Below are 19,269 nucleotides of genomic sequence, written 5' to 3'. Positions count from 1 at the left end.
TGATTCGAATTCTTTCCTTATCCTGAATCCCACTGATACTTTCCAGCGCTTCTTTGACAAAGAAGGACGATACAGTGGCTGTGAGTCTTCCTGACTGCTCTAGTCTCCATGTCCAGCAAATGAAGTGGCACAGAGTGACCACAAACAAACAAAAACTGCCCTCCAGAACTCAGCCACAAGGTCATTCAGTTCATCATTTAGCACGGTGGTCCTCTAAGTCTGGGGTGAAGGAAGAATTTTTTTATTCCCTGCTCTACTGTGGATACCCTTATAAAATGCAAAATCGTGACAGTATGAATATTTTAAAATGCTTATCCTCGAATCTGTTCTTAACTTGTGCCAGGCTAGTAGTCAACAACGTGTGGAGCAGCAATTGACTCACAGACTACACCTTGAGTGTCACTCTACTATAGAGCATGGCCCCCATCTCCCCTTCCCCCTCGTTCCTGCAGGCCCCTCTAACATGTTAGGTCCAGATTTTGCAACAGTTTTCTGACTGTCCTCCCTGCATTCAACTGCTAACTTAATCTTCTGATTAAATCATCTCACTCCTCTTCTTAAGACCTGGAATCTCCTGACTTCTTATAAGATAAATCTCATACTCCTTTCACCTACATTCCAGACCTTTTATCATCAGACCGAAAAATCTCTATTTTCAACCATTTTTTCTTACTTCTTATAACCCTGAACTAGCCACCTCAAATTGCTTGATTTCTGAAAAGCTTCTCCAATGTTGTGCTTATTCACTAGTCACTATTCCAGGTTTTGGGGTTTCTTTTTTTTTTTCCTTTTCCTTTCCTTTCTTCTTCTTTTTTATCCCCCACTCCAAGCACTGAGGATTGAACCAGTGCTACATCCCTGGCCCCTCTCTCTGTAATCGACACCCAATCATTGTACGTACTGGCTGTCCGTCTTCCTGACTGCTGTAGTCTCCGTGTCCAGCAAATGAAGTGGCACAAAGTGACCACAAACAATTTCAATACATATGTGTAAGGATCTGAGCAGGGTAACTGGTTAGTTAGGATATTCTTAAAGCAGTGCAACCAGGGGTAGGGGATGTAGATTGGTGGCAAAGCACTTGTCTAGCGTGCACAAGGCCCTGGGGATTGATCCCCAGCATTAAAAAAAAAAAAAAAAAAGTTGTGCAGTAACCTCCTCTATGTGGTTCCAAAACATCTTCATCACCTCCAGAGGAAATCCTGCATCCATTAAGCAGTCGATCCCCTTCCTTTTCCCCATCCCTGGCAACCACTAATCTGCTGACTGTTTCTCTGCAGAATGACCAACTCTGAATAATCCATACAAATATGCAAATGAAGCTGGGGTGATGGCTCAGGGGTAGAGCGCTCACCTAGCATGTGTGAGGCACTAGGTTTGATCCTCAGCACCACATAAAAATAAATAAAATAAAGGCATTGTGTCCATCTACAACTAAAAAAATATTTTTAAAAATATGCAAATGGAATCATACTTGGATGCCCTGATTTCTTTCTCTGCACATGAAAAAAAAAAAATTTTTTTTCTCAAGGCTACCTTGTCCATCTTGAACTTTCAAAGTCTAGTTCAATTCTTCCCAGCTTCTCCACAAGGCTTTTTCTGGCCCTCCCCATCCTCCCCTCCACCCATATCTTAATCCTTTTCTGATTTTTTTTCTAGTATTCATTTCCGGCCTTACTTATTTCAGCCTTGAATCTTATACTGCTGTGAATTGTGGGTTAAGTAATTCGACTGAGTCCTTTCAGATGGATGCAGATTACAGGGTCCTGGCTAAGGAGCTCTGGTGTCTTTCCATGAGCACAGACAGCACCTACCTGAACAGGTGTGCCATTTGTTGTGTTGGGCACTGCAAGGGGGAGTAATGAATTAAGAAAGCCAAAGTCTGGATAATCAAGAGAAAGCCTCAGACCTCTGCTTCATCCTTCCTTCAACCTCCTTCTCTCTAAAGACAAGAGTCTCCTTCTGTCTGCCAGGGCACTTCTTTGCCCTTATAGCTGAACAGGTGTGGGAGCAGACAAGAAATGCTGGGTTGCCCAAGGGCTGAGAGGGTGGCAGCTCCCTGCACTGATCTTTAACAAACAGACTCCTACCTTCGTCCTACATCCACAGATGAAGCTCTGTCAGAAAGAGTGGGTGACCACAGATGTCACAAGTCGTTGTAAAATAAGCCTCCTCCATTTGTTGCTTTTCTATGTCAATCAGTTTGCCTGGTATTTTGATGGGAAGTTGTTCCTAAATACAGTTCTTCCTTGTAAAGGAGATGAATGCTAAATAATTACGGTGATAGTATTTGTGATTCATATATGAAGTAGCTGAGCAATTAAATTGTTTTATAAAGTATAAACAAGCAAATAGGTAAAAACTTGATAGGGTTTTATCTAACAGGACAAAATGTATGAAAGGGAACCAGTTTATTTTATGCATGAATAATATGTCTGAATAACCTGTGGTATTGTGCATCATTATAAAACTTTTTTTTTTCCAGGTGTAGCACTAACCAGAATTTTTGTAACAGTTGCCATTGGAAGCCTCCAAACAGGAATGTGAAACAGTGCTCTGGCCCTTAGGCCATTAAAAAACCTGTTCTTCTGACCAGGACAACTAAGGATCCAACAAGAGAAGGCTGAAGTCTATAATTAACTTTTTTTCCCCTTTTTGTATCCCATTTTGCCTGCTTTAGAATAATGAAATGGAAATTTATTTTGGCATGAATTTCAAATCATTATGTACCATAGAATGTTATATAAAATGGAAATTAACATTTTAATGAGCAATGCAGGGAATTCCCCCAAAATGTGGGAAACAGTAGCACTGAGAATTGCACATGATACTGAAAAAGCACATATTCTTCAAAATAAAGTCAATAGAATAATATAAATAATATGGAAATAATATGCACCAGGCCATGAATTAAGAAAGGAATGCAGTGCATGTACATAAGAAGAATAAGGAAAACTACAATATGCATTCCTGATCTCTAGGAATTAACAATTTTTCGTGGTATACAGAACTTATATTTAAAAATTAAAAGATGTGGTGGCAAATCAGCAAATATAATGTGTAACATGGAATATGGGGTGCATTCGATTTCATTTCAGCAAAGATTTGTCTTGTAATGTTTCGCTTAATCTAAGATTAAAACTAATTTGTGTCTTCTGAAATCAAAAGCTGGTAGCCAAGGTAAATATTTCCTATATATGTATGTCAAAGGAAATCAACCTGACATTTAAATGTTAATGTTCATAATAAAAAACAAATTCATTGTATGTGTGTCTGTATTTGTTAGGATCAAAGACTGTTCTATCAGGCACAGGCAAACAGGTGGTGTGAATTGTGTGAATGGCCTAAAGACACAAGCACACCAACACACATGTTCAATCAGTGATTTTCTCAACTTTTATTGAGCTGTGGTTATTTGTCAGGCCAGTGCTAGGTGCTAGTTCATTTAGTCAGCATGTCGGAATCTCTGGTCTTAAAAACTCCAGTGTGACCATTTATAAGGTCAGTTTTTCAGAAGGGCTGATTTTGACTTCCACATAAGGATACATAATGCTAAGAGTCAATCAAAAATGTGGAGTTTGTGGAATTAAATGAGCAAAAATTTGAAAGCTTTGGTTAAATCTGCATTGAGGTGTGCTCAACATCCCATGGCACTGTATATGTGATAGAACTAATCCTGTGTAACTTCATACAAATTCCTCCAAAATTTATTTTCCTTATCTTTGCCCCCATTTCAGATTCAGAATTTATTTCTAAGTAGTCAATATGATATTTTATGACAATTTAAAAACAAAACTGAAATGGTTATTAGAAAACCTGTGAATATAGAAACCGGAAGTGGCTACAATAATTTGATCAAATGATGATTATTTAAAACAGGATATGGGTCTCCTTGAACTCACATATTATATTCTAAATATGTATAAGTCCTTCGGAGACTTTTAAAATTCACACAATTCATTTTTATCTTAGAGTGCGTGCGTAGAACAGATTCAATGTGATGATACCTCAAAGAGGTATCTTTACCTCAAACAGCCAATTTCATTTCCTAAGAAAAAAATAAGTGTTTTATTTTAATGGGATATTCTCAGTGAACTTTGTTTTATATTTTTGTTCAGTATAAATAATTTTTTGGTAAATAAAGTTCTAAACCAAATCCACTTGGATAGTTAATCATTTCAGTAAGTTCACGGTGAGAACACCGCAACACAAAGATCCCTTGCGCAAAGTGTACAATCACCTTGTCATCTGGATTTCTTAGAACGGTAAAACCACTGGGCATGGTGGGGCATGCCTGCAATCCCAGCGACCTGGGAGGCTGAGGCAGGAGGATGGCAAGTTCAAGGCTGGTCTGGGGAATCTAGCTAGCTGCTGTAAATAAAATAAATACAGTAAAAAGGGATGGAGGTATATAGCTCAGTATGTAGTGCATAGTGGACTAGTTCTGTAATCCCAGCTACTCAGGGGGCTGAGGCAGGAGGGCAATTTAGTGAGACCTTGTCTCAAAATAAAAAAGTCAAAAGGGCTGGGTGTGTGGCTCAGTGGCAGAGCTGGAGCAGGTGTGGTTATTACCAAGTGCAAGGCCCAGCACCAAAATAATAACAGCAAAACAAAACAGCTTTGCTTTCAGTGGGTTTGCTCTTTGAGGTATTAGCACACTGAGTCAGTTCTACCCATGAACTCTAAGAATGAACTGTGTGAGCTGCAGTTTGCCTTGGCCTGTAGGAAGGACGAAATCAGAGACACAGGAGGGCAGAGAGAAGAGAGAAGAAATAGTCACTGTGATGGATATACTGTTTCTTAACAGCTTTTTAAAACTTTAAGGTAAAGGTTATGCTAAGTCAGAAGGTTGATACAAATTTCACAAAAGAAGTCCCCAAAGGATAATCTGTAACCTGGGTCAAAGGCAAAAGCACTTAATTTTCTCCTTTGGGATTTCCAGAACAATGCACTGAAAAAAAAAATGAAGAAAGAATTAATTCAAGGGCTCTTACTGTCCCCTTTGTGTGTGGATATGTGTAAATATATGGAACTTTTACAACGCTCAGACAGATGTTAGGAAACCTTCATTCACTTCCTACCATTAACTCTCGGGCTAATTTTCAAAATTTATTATCACACATTACATCGAGGGTTCATAATGATCATTGGTTATAGGAGTTTACCTTGACCTGCTTCTCCATCAGCTGCTATTTGTGATTACAAGTTCAACATTCTGCCAGGAGCTGGGAAACCAAATAACTCCATCATGAGGTCATTCAGTTACAGAAAAAAAAAAAAAAAAAAGAATATAATAGATACACGTTTTTCTTGGAAAAAAAATTTAAAAGAGGAGGACTTAAAAAAAATTAACTCTGAGTTGGGTACAGTGGTACACACCTATCATTCCAGTGACTCAGGAGGCTAAGACAGGAGGATTGCAAGTTCGGGGGCCAGCCTCACCAACTTAGCAAAACTCGGTTTCAAAATCGAATATATAAATGAAAACAGAAAATAAAGGCCTGGAGAAGTCACTCCGTGGTAAAACACCCCTATGTTCAATACCTGGCAACAGAAAAATAAATAAATACATAGAAAGTAACTCTAGCAGTTTAAAAAAAACTCTATTTGCCAGCATATTCTAAAGATCAAAAGGATTGCAGGCCCTGAGAAATCAGCAAAATTGAACCTTATATATGGCTGCAAACATTAAAAGGCTGTTAACGGAGAGATGGATTATTAAATTTTGTTTTTCCCCCCTTTACAAATAGTCAGGCAAAGAGTCCAGGGAAGTCGAATGTGCAAACCAAAATTTAAGTATGAAATAAAAATTTGGATATAACAGAAAAAAATTCATTTAGGTTTCTTTATGCTGACTTCAGTGGCTTTAAGGGAGTGAAAGGGGTAGAAGATTTTCAGTGTGTAATATATTCTTTTCTTTGATCTTTACTGGTTAGGGTCACTGATACACTAAAAAGAAAGAAAAGCTATACATATAAGGTTTTATTAGAGAAGTAACTTTTAGGGCTGGGGATGTGGCTCAAGCGGTAGCCTGCTCGCCTGGCATGCGTGCGGCCCGGGTTCGATCCTCAGCACCACATACCAACAAAGATGTTGTATCGGCCGAAAACTAAAAATAAATAAATATCTAAAAATTAAAAAAAAAAAGAAGTAATTTTTATACTACTGTATAAACTTTGTAAAAGAGAGAAAAAATACATATGAAGTCTTCCATGTCCCACTTTAATATAACAATTATGACTTTTGTATAGTCCCTTCCAGATTTTTCATGTACATGTTATATAATCAATAGTGCACACACATTTTTTACTCATGTGTGTGTGTGTGTGTGTGTGTGTTTTTGCTGGAGATCAAACCCAGGTCCTCATGCATGCTAGGCAGTACTCTATAACACTGAGCTACAGATATGTCAAGAGCTTTGTAATGTTGTGAACAGCCAATAAAAAAAAAATAAAAAATAAAAAAAACACTGAGCTACATCCCCAGCCCTTTTCTATTTTTTTTATTTAATATTTTTTCAGAGGTGCTAGTGGTCTTCTAAGTCATTGTAGTAACTGTATATCCCATGTAGTCACTGTACCATAATTTATTTAACCATTCCCCTAATATTAAATATTTAAGTTACTTCCAATTACAGGTTCTTGTAACAATGCTTTTTATGAAAGTCTTTATACATATAGTTTTTCCTATACCCTCCAGCCCTTCGGAAAAAAGTCCTAGAAGCTGGGATATAGCATCAGAATTTGCAACATATTACCCAATTGCTTTCTAAGGGGATTGAACTAAATCAAATCAGAGATAAGTGAGTCCAAATTTCTTCAGTCCCTGAATCATAAGTGTGTGTGTTGCCAGAGTTTAAACCCAAAGTCCATGTATACCAAGCATGTACTGCACTCCTGAGTTAAACCCCCCCAGCCCACTCCCTGGATCAGAAAAAAAAAAAAAATCATCAGCAATCATTGGGAAAGGTATACTATTAAGCTGGAATTCAAGATTACACATTTGTATCTTAAAATCTGTTTAACGTGAACCACTTCTCTAGGATTTGATCATCCCCCACAGTCTTAGAAAAATCCAGTCTTTGATTTGGAGACTCAGGATTCCTAATGACCATTCTAAGACAAAAAAGAACCAGCCCCACCCTAAGAAGTGAGCCAGCCAGACTGTCTTGACATGAGCTTATTGACAGCAATGTAAGATTTTTTTTCTTTTCTACTGATAAAAGGACAAGTCAATGGGGTAATTTTACAGGATGGTTGCAAAGGATTCTATGAATGGGGAGAAATATGGCAAACAATTTAACTCTAGGCAAGGGTAAAACCTACTAAATAAAATCCAGCCTGAGGGCATGGACAAATGCTCTGCACACTATCAGATGGGATGCAGGAATCTTCTTGGACCAGGGTCCCTGAACAGTATATTATACTAGAATATCTAAAACACAGATATCTTCAGAGGTTTTGATTCAGCAGGACTGGGGTGGGACTCAATAATTTGCATTTCTAACAAAAATTTCCGAAATGATGCTGATGCTGATGGTTCCAGAACCACACTTTGAGAATTACTGTCTTAGACAATTACTAATTTTGGTGGGGAGGGGTGGTTCCTGGGGATTAAACCCAGGGCCTCTCAAATGCTGCACAACATGCTCTAGGACTGAGCTATGTTGCCAGACTTTTTTATTTGGAGACAGGGTCTCACTCAATTGCCCAGGCTGCCTTCAAAGTGATCCTCCTCCTCCCTCAGCCTCCCAGGTAGCTGGGATTACAGGCATGCACTACCTCACGTGGCTATTTCTTAATTCTTTTTTTTTTATTGGTTGTTCAAAACATTACATAGTTCTTGATATATCATATTTCACACTTTGATTCAACTGGGTTATGAACTCCCATTTTTACCCCGTATACAGATTGCAGAGTCACATCAGTTACACTTCCACTGATTTACATATTGACATACTCATGTCTGTTGTATTCTGCTGCCTTTCCTATCCTCTACTATTTCTTAATTCTTATAAAAACATTTATACTGAGGGTCTCTTAAGCACTGTGCTGCATGTTGCAGAGAGAGATATGAAACCATGTTGGCATCTACCTTCAAAAGAATGATAATCTATATTTCTGCTGAGATTGAACTACACTCTAGTCCTAAAAACCAACAAATTTGAGCCTTGTTGAACACAAAGTTTAAAAATATATAATACTGCCTTTAAATAAAGCCAGGATGTTTCTAACTAGTTCCAAATGCTTTAGGAAAACATGTAGTAATTCTACATTGCCAAATGCCTGCCTGGGTATTTTATTCACTCTTCTGGATTAAACCAACACATGCAAATGATTTTTTTGAAGTTTCTACTTCACTTATATTTATATCATTCATATGTTTGTTTTCTTTTATAAACCTTATTCACTATATAAAAAGAGCAAAGAATTTATATTGGGCACTTTTCCATATGTAGTTCAAAACTTATTTACATAGGTTAATTTTCAACTGCCAGAAAAGAACAATATTTAGGAAGGTACTGGGATACTGTTTTAGATTTATGGACGAGCAAGGTCATGTAGAAAATCAATGACAAGTAAGCAATGTTCTTAGTCATGAGGCATGAGGGTGGCCCACACTTAAACAGTGAAACACCAACAATTAGCTGATTCATAGAGTTAATGAACTTGAGACAGTTACTAAGCTTTTCTTTCTTTTTTCTTTTTTCTTTTTTTTTTTTTTTTGGTACTTGAGATTGAACCCAGTGATGCTTTTATCCCTGTCCCTTTTATTTTTTATTCTGAGACAGGGTCTCACTAAATTGCTGAGGCTGGCCTCAAATTCACAATCCTATTGCCTCAGCCTCCTGAGTGGCTGGGTTGATAGGCGTGTACCACCACACCCAGCTGAACTTTTATTTCTAACAGAGACCCACTGCCTTGAAATAACTATTTTCAGCCAAAAGAATAAAATAAAGTATGTAAGAAATTTTATGATCTGCGGGTATGCCAAAGATGGAAACGTTATTTTTTAATTATTTATTTTTTATAACTTTATTTGATTGATTTTTTTTAATGTGGTGCTGAGGATTGAATCCAGTGTCTCACATGTGCTAGGCAAGTGCTCTACCACTGAGCCACAACCCCAGCCCTTAAACATTATTTTTACTTCCTTGGTCCTTTTTTTAATTTTTGTTTTTCCTGAAGTGATTGAAAAGTCCCTCTCATTTCAATCTCTTAGGAAGCAACTTTCCAAACTGGCAGAACTAACTCATAAGGAGTTGGAACACTGGTTTAACATGGAGAAAACAGAGGAGACGTACTATTTGACTACTTGATTACATTAACCAACCTCGGGCTTATACCTCCTAACTTTGGTAATGTAGCCTAGGAAAATTGATATTTTATAACTGCTTGTTTTCTTTGAAGCCATAATGGTTCGAGGAAGATTTGCAACTTGTTTTGATTTTTAAGAGAAAAAAATGAAGGCATGATGGGTGCATATATCTTTTCCTATCACTGCTATCCAACACGGTTATTTTCGTTTTTTATTGCACAGGGGCTGGCTCATGGGGGAAACTGGGATAAGCATTACCTTAATTTTATTATTTATTTTCTCTCCTGATCCCCTCTGTTCAACTCCAGATACGTTCTCTACTTCTTCCAGGCCTTGTTTTCAGGTAGCAAGGAAATAACCAACTCGCTCAAGTTCTTCCTGATAGCGATGTTATGAATTTGCCCGGCTAGGAACAATGGCTTTTTAACAGTGAACTCCAGCCCTGAGAGCGATAAAGACATTTAAGGAGTTCTTTCCAGAACTTCACCATTGCACTCAATCCGTCTGACAGTTATGTTTCCCCATGGCCCTCACTATAAAGGAAGATTTATTGCTTAAACATACAGGGTAAAATTGTGTAACCTCTTTCCATTCCCTTTCTGGATTCTTTCCTGAAGGAAATTTGAGAGCCACAGAGAACAATGATAAGTGGCACTTTTAGAATATACAGTGATTCTAGAATCCTATAGTGTCATCCTGGAACAGGGTAAATTCTCTGAAACCAAACTTCTGTTCCAGGACACTGTAACCACACATCCTGTTGATGGTGGGAGTTGAGCACACAGGGATCTGTCACACTCCTACTCAGGGTATTTCCCTATTGCTGTCCCTCCCTCCTATCTACCTTCTCCTTATCTGTGGCAAACTGTGAAGGACTTCTCGCCCTAGGTTGATGCTAATCTGAACTCTTCCCAGAGGTCATATAATTTGTCTCAATATGTCTTACCTCTATAATATCATTCAGATGAGTCCACAAATTAAGGCATTTTTTTTTTTTTTAAAAGTGAAACAGTTAAACTTTGGCAATGAATTTATTTTCTAAGAACAATCAAGTGGGGGCTTGGGAGTGGTAGAGCCCTTGCCCAATATGCATAAGGCTCTGAGTTCAATTCCCCAAAATCTCAAAACCAACCAGCCAACCAACCGACCAATGAAGTGAGGCTTGGGGTTTTTTGCTTGGTAGTAAAGTGTATGCTTAGCATGTTTTGAGCCCCTGGGTTCAATCCCCAGCACCAAAATAAATAAACACATACATAAAAAACATATGAAATGATTTTTTAAAAAAAAATAACAAAGCATAATAAAAATAAACAGATACTGGATTAAATTGAAATAAACCGTTCTATGATCAAGTTTAAATCCTGACCGGGAGGTTTTAAAATCTTACTTTAATTGGTTCAAGTTGCACGGATTGACAATGTCATTTCTTTCCGTTCTGAGAAAATGCAGCTGCGAAAAGAAATTCATTGCCTGCTGTCCCAACTTCAGTTGAGAATGGCCTGTTCACTAGAATACCTGAAAGTGCAACAATGACTCCAAAAAAAGCACAAATTATGCTTGCGATTAAGAGAGTAGACGTTAATGAACTCCTTGATCTCACCCCCAAAGGGAAACCCACATGAATGAACTTGCTTTTGAGGTGACAGGGACACCCACCCCACCTACCAGTACTAGCTTGAGCGACTGACTCTTTGCCTTCCATTTCCCTGTCCTTTTAGTTAGGTGCTTGCTTCGGACTGAGCAAGCAGAGGGGTAGACCAGGTGCACTGTGCAGTTAGCTCCGGCCCAGCAAGGGTGGGAGGGATCCTCCCAGGCACCACACGTGAGTCCTGAGTCGCTGTCACTCCAGGCTACTCTCAGCTCACCAGAGTGCCGCTGGGGATCCCGGCCCCTTGTTTGCAACACTCAGTCCAAGTCCCTTCCCTTCTCACACAGGAGACACTTCAAGATGATATGTATTATTTCATTCTGAAGGAGAATTTAAAACAGACTCCTTGGATAATACACGATTAATCATATACTTGTCCAATTGCTCCCTGTTAATAAATAGGTGAGTTATTAGGAGGCATATTAACTTTTCATGCTACTGGAATACTACTTGTTGGTTACTGCCTGTTGAAAGGGACCTCATTTTAAAACACAAGCACAAGTCACTGCTTAGTCTTTTAGGCTCCATAGTAAACTGTCTTCTGGGCAGACGGATAATCGGCCTCACTGGAAAACACATTTGCTCCCGGATAACATGTTTGACAAATTCTCAGATTGCGCCATAGAGACATAAAGAACAGAGGGCTAGGGATGTAGCTCAGTGGCAGAGTGCTTGCCTAGCATTCATGAGGCCCTGGGTTCCATCCCCAACACTGGGAAAAAAAAATGTGAGGAACAGAAATTTAGGGCTGAGGCTGCTCAGTGGTGGAGCGTTTGCCTAGTATGTGTGAGGCACTGGGTTTGATTCTCAGCACTGCATATAAATAAACAAACAAATAAATAAATAAGGGCCCAATCACAATTAAAAAAATAATAGAGATTTGTGAAATAAAAGCACAATCCATGCCTTCTAGACGCATAAAAAGTAAATATTAATCTACTTGTGTACACAGGACTCAGAAAGACGGAAGATTAGACTTGATTTTTGTCTGAAGTCATCAGGGAATAGGAAATATAATTTTAAAATGAATAATGAAATATTCTAAGAAACATTTTATGAATTCACAAGCATTATCTTCAAACTAATAATCTCAACATTAGTACTGGGGTGTACTAAAAGAGTAAAAGAGTTAGCTATGACACAGCTACTCAGGAAGGTCAATTACTCATTTAAGATACACAGGTTTGCTGATAAAAGTCTTAAAAAATCATACCTCCCAGAACAAGGAATAATAACTGAAATATTTTTCCCACTTCGAAAATGAGGAACTTGAGCTAGAAAGGGTAAGTGACTGGCCCCAGCTATAAAAAATTGAAACAGTTAAACAATGTAAACATTCATATTCTAAACTGAATACTCAGTATTAAATTGCTGATGTACGTTTATGGTCAGAGAAATACTAAGAACTGTAGCATACACTATCAGTGGTGTCTTAACATCTATCATAAAAATGTCCCCCAAATATTTCCTACCGTGGGCGAATAGATTTCCAAGAATCTAATGAAGTATGTTAGGTGAATAAAAATCAAAATTCACCGTTTTTATTAAATAATAGCTTTAAAACATGTACTGAAACAGACTTTATTACTGTACATATATATGTAACTACATGACCAATATTAGTCTGCAACATGTACACTCAGAAAAATGAGAAATTATATCCCATCTATGTATGATATATCAAAGTGCATAAATGCATTCTACTGTTATGTACAACTAATTAAAACAAATTAAAAAAATAAAAAAAAACATGTACTGTGTAACTCCCTTGAATCTGCTTCTGTATTCAGAGAAAATACAAATAGTAAATAAGAAACCCCAGGAAGATTTCAAATGGTCTTCAAATTTAAATATTGACGTTGTCTTCGAGGAAACTATGCGGTATGACGTTCTAGGGCTTTCTATGCTGGCAAGATGGATATTGACAGATCTCACTGTTTTTTGGTGTCGTCATAGGATCAGTCTCAAAGGACTTTTTGTAAACAACCTAAAATCACTGCCCTTTATGTTGTTTTTAGGTGTGAAGGAAGAGAATTAAGGAATAGATAATGAAGGAATCTACCCCCCCCAAAAGGCAAAGCAAGTTGGAAATTCAGTTTAATAGTTTGTGGGGACAGTGCACGCTTGTGCTCACAGACCAATTGACTTAAATCCAGTTTTCTCGACTAGTGAATTTTTAAAATCCTTTACAACTAATATTTACTTAGTGAAATCCTATAAAAGTGAAAACTTCTTGCAGTACATTTGCCACACCTTATCACGCCCGTGATATTTCCAAGTTCAAATGACAATGAAATCAGCAGAAATACACCTACAAATTAGAATGACCAATGTTTTCTGTTGTGTGCACTGGTCATAGACAGATCCTATGAAAGAAGCAAAAATTTGGGCCAGGATACAGAAAGCACTTGGAAAATATTATTTAAACATATTTTTCATATTTGTCAAAAGTCTTCTGTTATTAATAACCATGTCGTAATTTGAAAACTAAATGAAATGCTTTATTAACACTTGGATATGTTTCCACAGAGATGCCTTTTCATAGACAGCTTCAACAGATAACCGTCTTGACAAGGTTAGTGGCAAACATTCTTATTTTCACAGAATTACACAAGAGAAAATAAGTATCTGTTGATATTTATATAATTTACTGATTAAAAATAATCAAGTTGCAAGATCAGTAAGCCATTTCTACCTGATATTCCTAAAATCACACTTTGTGTCCTATATGAATTTTAAAAGTCGTAAGGATTTTTAAATATTGTAATTTAAAAAAAAAATGTTACCTAGGACTTTTTGGAAAGTAATTCTGAAACATAAAGAAATGAATGCTAAAGGAAATGAGTTCCTTTGAAGAAAATATTGCATTTAATTGTTAAAAGTAGTAATCGCAAAAATATTTCCAAAGTACCCTCAAGTTCAATAAAAAATATGATGCTAGTGGCCATTTTAGTTTTAATTTTTTTTTAAAAGAAGAAATTACACTCTCTTAAATGTCAAAGAATGACCAACCAACAGTACAAAAGTCTTCGGCCTGGAATTCTCCAAAACTTTATACTTCACTGATGCCATGGGTGCATAGCAGTTATTATAAGAGCTGGAAACAAACTTTTACATATGAAAAAAAGTTTCTGATTAAAAAATAAAAGCATCAGGAGCTGGGGTTGTGGCTCAGTGGTGGAGCGCTTGCCTCACTGCATAGAAATAAGTGAATAAAATAAAGATCCATCAACACTAAAAAAATTTAAGAAAATAAAAATAAAAAATAAAAGCATCGATAGTGTTTTTCCTCTCTTTCCAATGACTTGCAGAAGATTGAGAAGGCCACTAGTTGGTTCTAAGACCTTTTCATTGAAGATACAATCATCAGCAAATTAAATATCAAATATCACATAATTTATATAAAGGAGAAAAATTATGTGAAGTTTAAAGAAGGACAAAAATGCATCCATTTTGGCAACCGACTTCACTCTTGGGCTAATGCGACATTAGTTTTGTATATTAAGATGAATATTATGGTTCAATATTTAGCTCCAGAGAGAGTCTGACTGAAAATATACTACACAAAAATTAAAGTCGCAGCAGAATCTTTTCAAATATCACTCCAAACACTAATTGTTAGCAACAAAGGGTGTTTCTGCCCAACTTTGATAAGAGTGTTTCTCTGAGAAACCACATTTAATGACTGTCACTCCCCACACCAGAAAGATTTTCTGAAGCATCTATCCCCATCACTTATGTTTTCAGTCACTGATCAGTCACTTAGCTATAGACAGGAAGACTGCAGCAGAACACCTGAGATTAGCTGAAGACCTGCCCAGGTTCAAGAATAAGTTATTCATTGCTTTTCTTAATAACTCTTAATAACAATTGTTTCATGAATGATTTTAGAAAAAAGTTGACAGTCCACTAATGTACTTCAAAATCAAGAATTTTTTCTCCCAGCAACAGCTATCCTAGAACTCAGTTCACCACTTTGTCTGAATTTCAAATGAGAATAAACACAGATGAATTCTACATTTTGTCCCCAACTATTCTCTTTTTCACCTAAAATAACTGACACTATTTTTTTTTCCCCTACCATTAGCCTCAGACCCAAGTGGATCAGATTCTTGCTGTAAAACAAGCACACTGCAAGATAATAATGATACAAATACAGAAGGTGAGAGTAATTTTGCCAGTTTTGGACATCTCACCAACACATTCCAACCAAAGGCAATTAAAGGGAGCCGACTCACCTAAGTAATGGGGAGTTAGCAAGAAGACTTTAGAAATGCAGCCTTCTGATCACCAGCAGAGGTAAAGGCCCCTTCTTTACCTACCAACTGCCCTTATATAAAAGCAGCAGTTTGGTGACTCCCAGTTTCTGCCTCCTTACCTTAGGCCCCGCCCCAAATACCGAAGTAATAAGTACCAGGACAGCACACCCACCTCCACCCCCAGCATCGAGGGACGGCAGATCTGTTGGCCGATTCCACCCCTATGTACCCTCAGCCAGACTACAAAGCGACGCAGTTTACGCCTGGCACGTGTGGCAGCCACATCACAGCGATTTGACCTTTCCAAACACCTGGGGGTGCGGGTGGGACCGGGGACCCGCAGTCGGCATCCCCTCCAACTGGGAGGAGCCCGGTGGACATCCCTCAGGGCCGGCACACTCAGGCCAGGTGGCCCCAAGTGCGCCTCTCTCTGAAAACTGTCACCACGACCCACAGAAAGCCACCGCTGCTGAAGTTCTTGGAGACTCAGGGCGACCTCCCCGTCCAGGGAACTCCGCGGCCGCGGGACGGACGAACGCGGGAGCCACGCTCCTCCTCATCCCCGACACCCTGTCCCAAAGTTCCCCGACGCTTGCGCACCTCCTCCAGGGACGCGGAGGTCCCGGTCCTCGGGAGGGTCCCCGCGCACCCAGCTCTCCCCAGGGGGGGCCTGTCCTGGACTCCGGGACACTCGGGTTCCTGTCTACCCAGCAGAGACCGTCCGCGGCTCTCGGTCCCCGCGCCTCGCGTGCTGCCCGCGTCTTCCACGCCGCTGGGTCAGCTCCACGCGGGACGCCACCCTCAGCCCGCGACCCCGCTGGCCTGTCACCCGTGACCCTGTCAGTCTCGGTCTTCCCGGGACCGGGACCGTTCCTCAGCGCGGAACCTCTTCACCCGCCCGTGGGTCCGCGTCCCCTCAGACCCCGTCCGCGGGTCCCTCGGCCCCGACCTCCGCGCGCCCCCTTCCCGGGCGCCGCCGGGCACTGCGACTCTGACCTGCGGCGCTGGCGGCGGCGTGGCGGCCGCTCCGGTGTCCCCGCGGCCGAGCCGAGCGCCCCAGGCGGCGGCTCCGGCTCGGGCTCCGCTCCCAGCGCGGTGGGCCCCGCCTGCCCGCCACCGAGCCGAGCGGGGCCGGGGGCGGGCGCGGGGCGGAGGCGGGGGCGGCGGCGCGCGCCCGAGGGAGCAGCCGGGGCCGGCGCCGCGCCCGCGCGCACAGTAGGACCCTGCGCCGGGGCCACCGCGCCGCCCGCGCCCGCGCCGGCTACCTGGCCTCCCCGGCTCCTCGCAGCCACCGCTGGGAGGCGGCCCACAAATGGTCCCGTTGTCACAGAGCAGGGACCCGAAGTCCAGAAAGATGCCCGCCGTCTGGTCCCGTCGGCGCCGGGGCCCTCCCTCTCCATCTCTCCGCCAGGCTCGCCCTCGGGCGGTGGTCCCCGAGACGCTTCCCCCCAGAGGGGCTCTCCAAGGAGACTTTGAAAAAAGAAAGGAAAAAAAAATGAATGAAATAATATTGAGGATCACCTGGATTTTATCTTAGACCCTAATGAAACCGCATACCCTCGGAGCCCCCCCTTTTTGCCTTTGTCATTTACATCGCTCTTCGCCAAGGGACAGTTTTAATCATTCAAAGTGTTCCTTAAAATCATGAACAGAATTTCTTAAATTCTTCAGCAGTGTTTCTTACAGGGAGGGACCGGGATTCGTGGAGGGGGGTGGGGATTCCGGGAGTGAGAATCGCAGGTTTTCAAGTTCTCCTTAAAACTTTTTTTTTTTTTTTTTTTTTTTTTTTTTTTTTAATTCTAGGTCTGGGTTTCCTTGGGAAGGCAAAAGGCAGGGAAGCCCTTGACTTCCAGATGCCTATCAACGTCTTGCTCAGGATGCCTTCCTGCCCTTAGCATCTTCATTTGTTGGGGATGCCCAGTACTTTGTGAGCGTATCACTAGGGAGAAAGCTCAGGGCTTGACCCAACAGATTCATGTCCTTCTGCTCCTTCCCCCTGCTCTAAAATAACAAGAGGCACCGGAATATGGGGACTTGGAAGACTCTTGTATTAACCAAGGACAGACCCCCATTTCTTTGCCTGTCATTTAGGCGGGCAGCTTGACAGGGTTCAACACTGTAACCCTCAGGCAGAACGACGGCTCGCATCCTCCTTCTAATTCATTCCAGATTTCTGATCTGCTTTTCTAAATATAGCTTTATTGAGATATAATCTTACAATTTACAGGATATAAACTTAGATACTATACATTTAAAATGCACAACTCAGTGAGTTTTAGCCTGTTGACGAATTTGTGTCACCAACACTGTACTCTAATTTTGGAACACTTTCTTCACTCTAAAGAGAAACTTTCTTCTCATTAAGTCATCCTTGCCAATGCTGGGTAACCACTAACCTACTTTCTTTCTGTCTCTATAGATTTATCTATTCTGGACATTTCATATAAATGGAGTCATACAATCATACGAGAGGTGTGTGTGTGTGTGTGTGTGTGTGTGTGTGTGTGTATGTGTTACTGGGGATTAAACCCAGGGGAACTCTACCCTGAGCTACATCCCTGTTTCGTTTTGACTTTTATTATTACTTTATTAATTTTGAGACAGTGTCTCACTAAGTTGACTATACTAACCTTGAACTTGCAGTCCTCCTGCCTCAGCCTTCCAAGTAGCTAGGTTACAGTTGTGTGCCACCAATAATGAAGTCTTCAGTGACTCTCTCCACTGAGCCTAAGGTTTTCAAGGCTCCTCCATGCTGTAGCTTATGTCACCATTTTGTCACTTTTATGTGGACAAATCATATTTCACTGTGTGCATATGCCATATTGTTTTTGGCCATCTATCCATGTATTGATGATCAGTTTCTTCTGTGTGGCTTTTAGAATGATGCTACTAGGAACTTTCATTTGCAAGGTGATTTGTGTATAGATTTCATTTCTCTTGGGTGTATACCTTGGGTCAGAATTGCTATAATTCATGGGAACTCTGTTTTTGAGGAACTGCCTAGAATCCTCATATGCTGCTAGTGAGAATGTAAATAAATATATGAGCAATACATGAGGATGTTCATCCTTGTTAGTACTCGCCACTGTCTTTTTTTACTTGATACCTCATTGAATTGCCTTTCCCTTGTGACTAATCATATTAAGCCCCTTTTCATGTGCTAATTGGCCATCTGTGTACTTTCTTTTGAAGAAAAGCCTATGCAAGTCTTTTGCTCATTTTTAAATTGGGTTGTCTTTTTTGATTGTCAGAGTTGTAAGAGTCATTTACATTCTGTGTACAAGTCCCTTATCATATATATGGTTTGCAAGTACTTTCTCCCATCCTCTCAGTTGTTGTTTTATTTTCTTGATGATGTCATCAGAAACTCAAGAGGTTTTCATTTGTGATGAAGGCCAATTAATTTTTTTAAAATTTTGGTGGGATATCAATGACTAATCTAAAGCCATACATTTTACTCCTAAGAGTTTTATTACCTTAGCTCTTACATATAGGTTTGTGATCCATTTTGACTTAGATTCTGTATGTGATGTAATGTAGGGGCCAATCTGCTTTCGGTAGGGAAATACCCATAATTCATCAACAGTCACTGAGGGGAATTCCAATACAGTAAGGTCACAAATGGTACAAGCTTTAGAGTTGATCTGAATATTTTCTAAAGTCTTCTGAAACAAAGATTGTGAGATTTTTTTTTAAAAAAGCAATCTAAACTATCTAAACACGACAAGTTAGCAATATAAAATGAAAGAGTAGCACTATTTCAAACTGTTAAGTCTTGACCCATTAGTGGGTTTTGAAATTATTTTATTGGGTCCTAGCTCATATTTTTTTTAAAGTCAAGTTAAAAGAACAGACTAGAAAACAGAAACTATCAGAATGCAACTCCTGTATCAAAATGTTGTTTCAGAACTTGTGTGAGTGTGAGTGTGTGTGTGTGTGTGTGTGTGTGTTAGTGGGTGGAGGGGGGTGTATCAGGAGTTGGTGTAAAATGTGGGCCACGTTTTTAAAAGTTGGAATGACACTGTATAAACCACAGTTGTAGAATTC

General features: G+C 39.9%; 1 protein-coding gene across 4 annotated transcripts in view; it reads right to left on the bottom strand.

The window, feature by feature from the left end:
• The window catches only part of PPARG (peroxisome proliferator activated receptor gamma), a 139,255-nt gene extending 122,489 nt beyond the window's left edge, over positions 1-16,766 (bottom strand). The window contains exon 1 of one of the 4 annotated variants that reach the window (XM_081276298.1): positions 16,744-16,766. The gene's annotated coding sequence lies outside the window, so the exon portion shown is untranslated. Of the gene's footprint in view, positions 1-15,201; positions 15,264-16,218; positions 16,442-16,487; positions 16,681-16,743 lie in introns of those variants that run through there. The other 3 variants (XM_081276296.1, XM_081276295.1, XM_081276297.1) reach the window with 3 other exon arrangements.
• Positions 16,767-19,269: the final 2,503 nt, after the last annotated feature.

The sequence above is a fragment of the Spermophilus citellus genome (assembly GCF_964194105.1).
Source record: "Spermophilus citellus genome assembly, chromosome: 19".
In the NCBI taxonomy this organism is placed as follows: domain Eukaryota; kingdom Metazoa; phylum Chordata; class Mammalia; order Rodentia; family Sciuridae; genus Spermophilus; species Spermophilus citellus.
The sequence above is the reverse complement of the archived record's forward strand: the minus strand, read 5'-3'. Positions and strand labels throughout refer to the sequence as shown.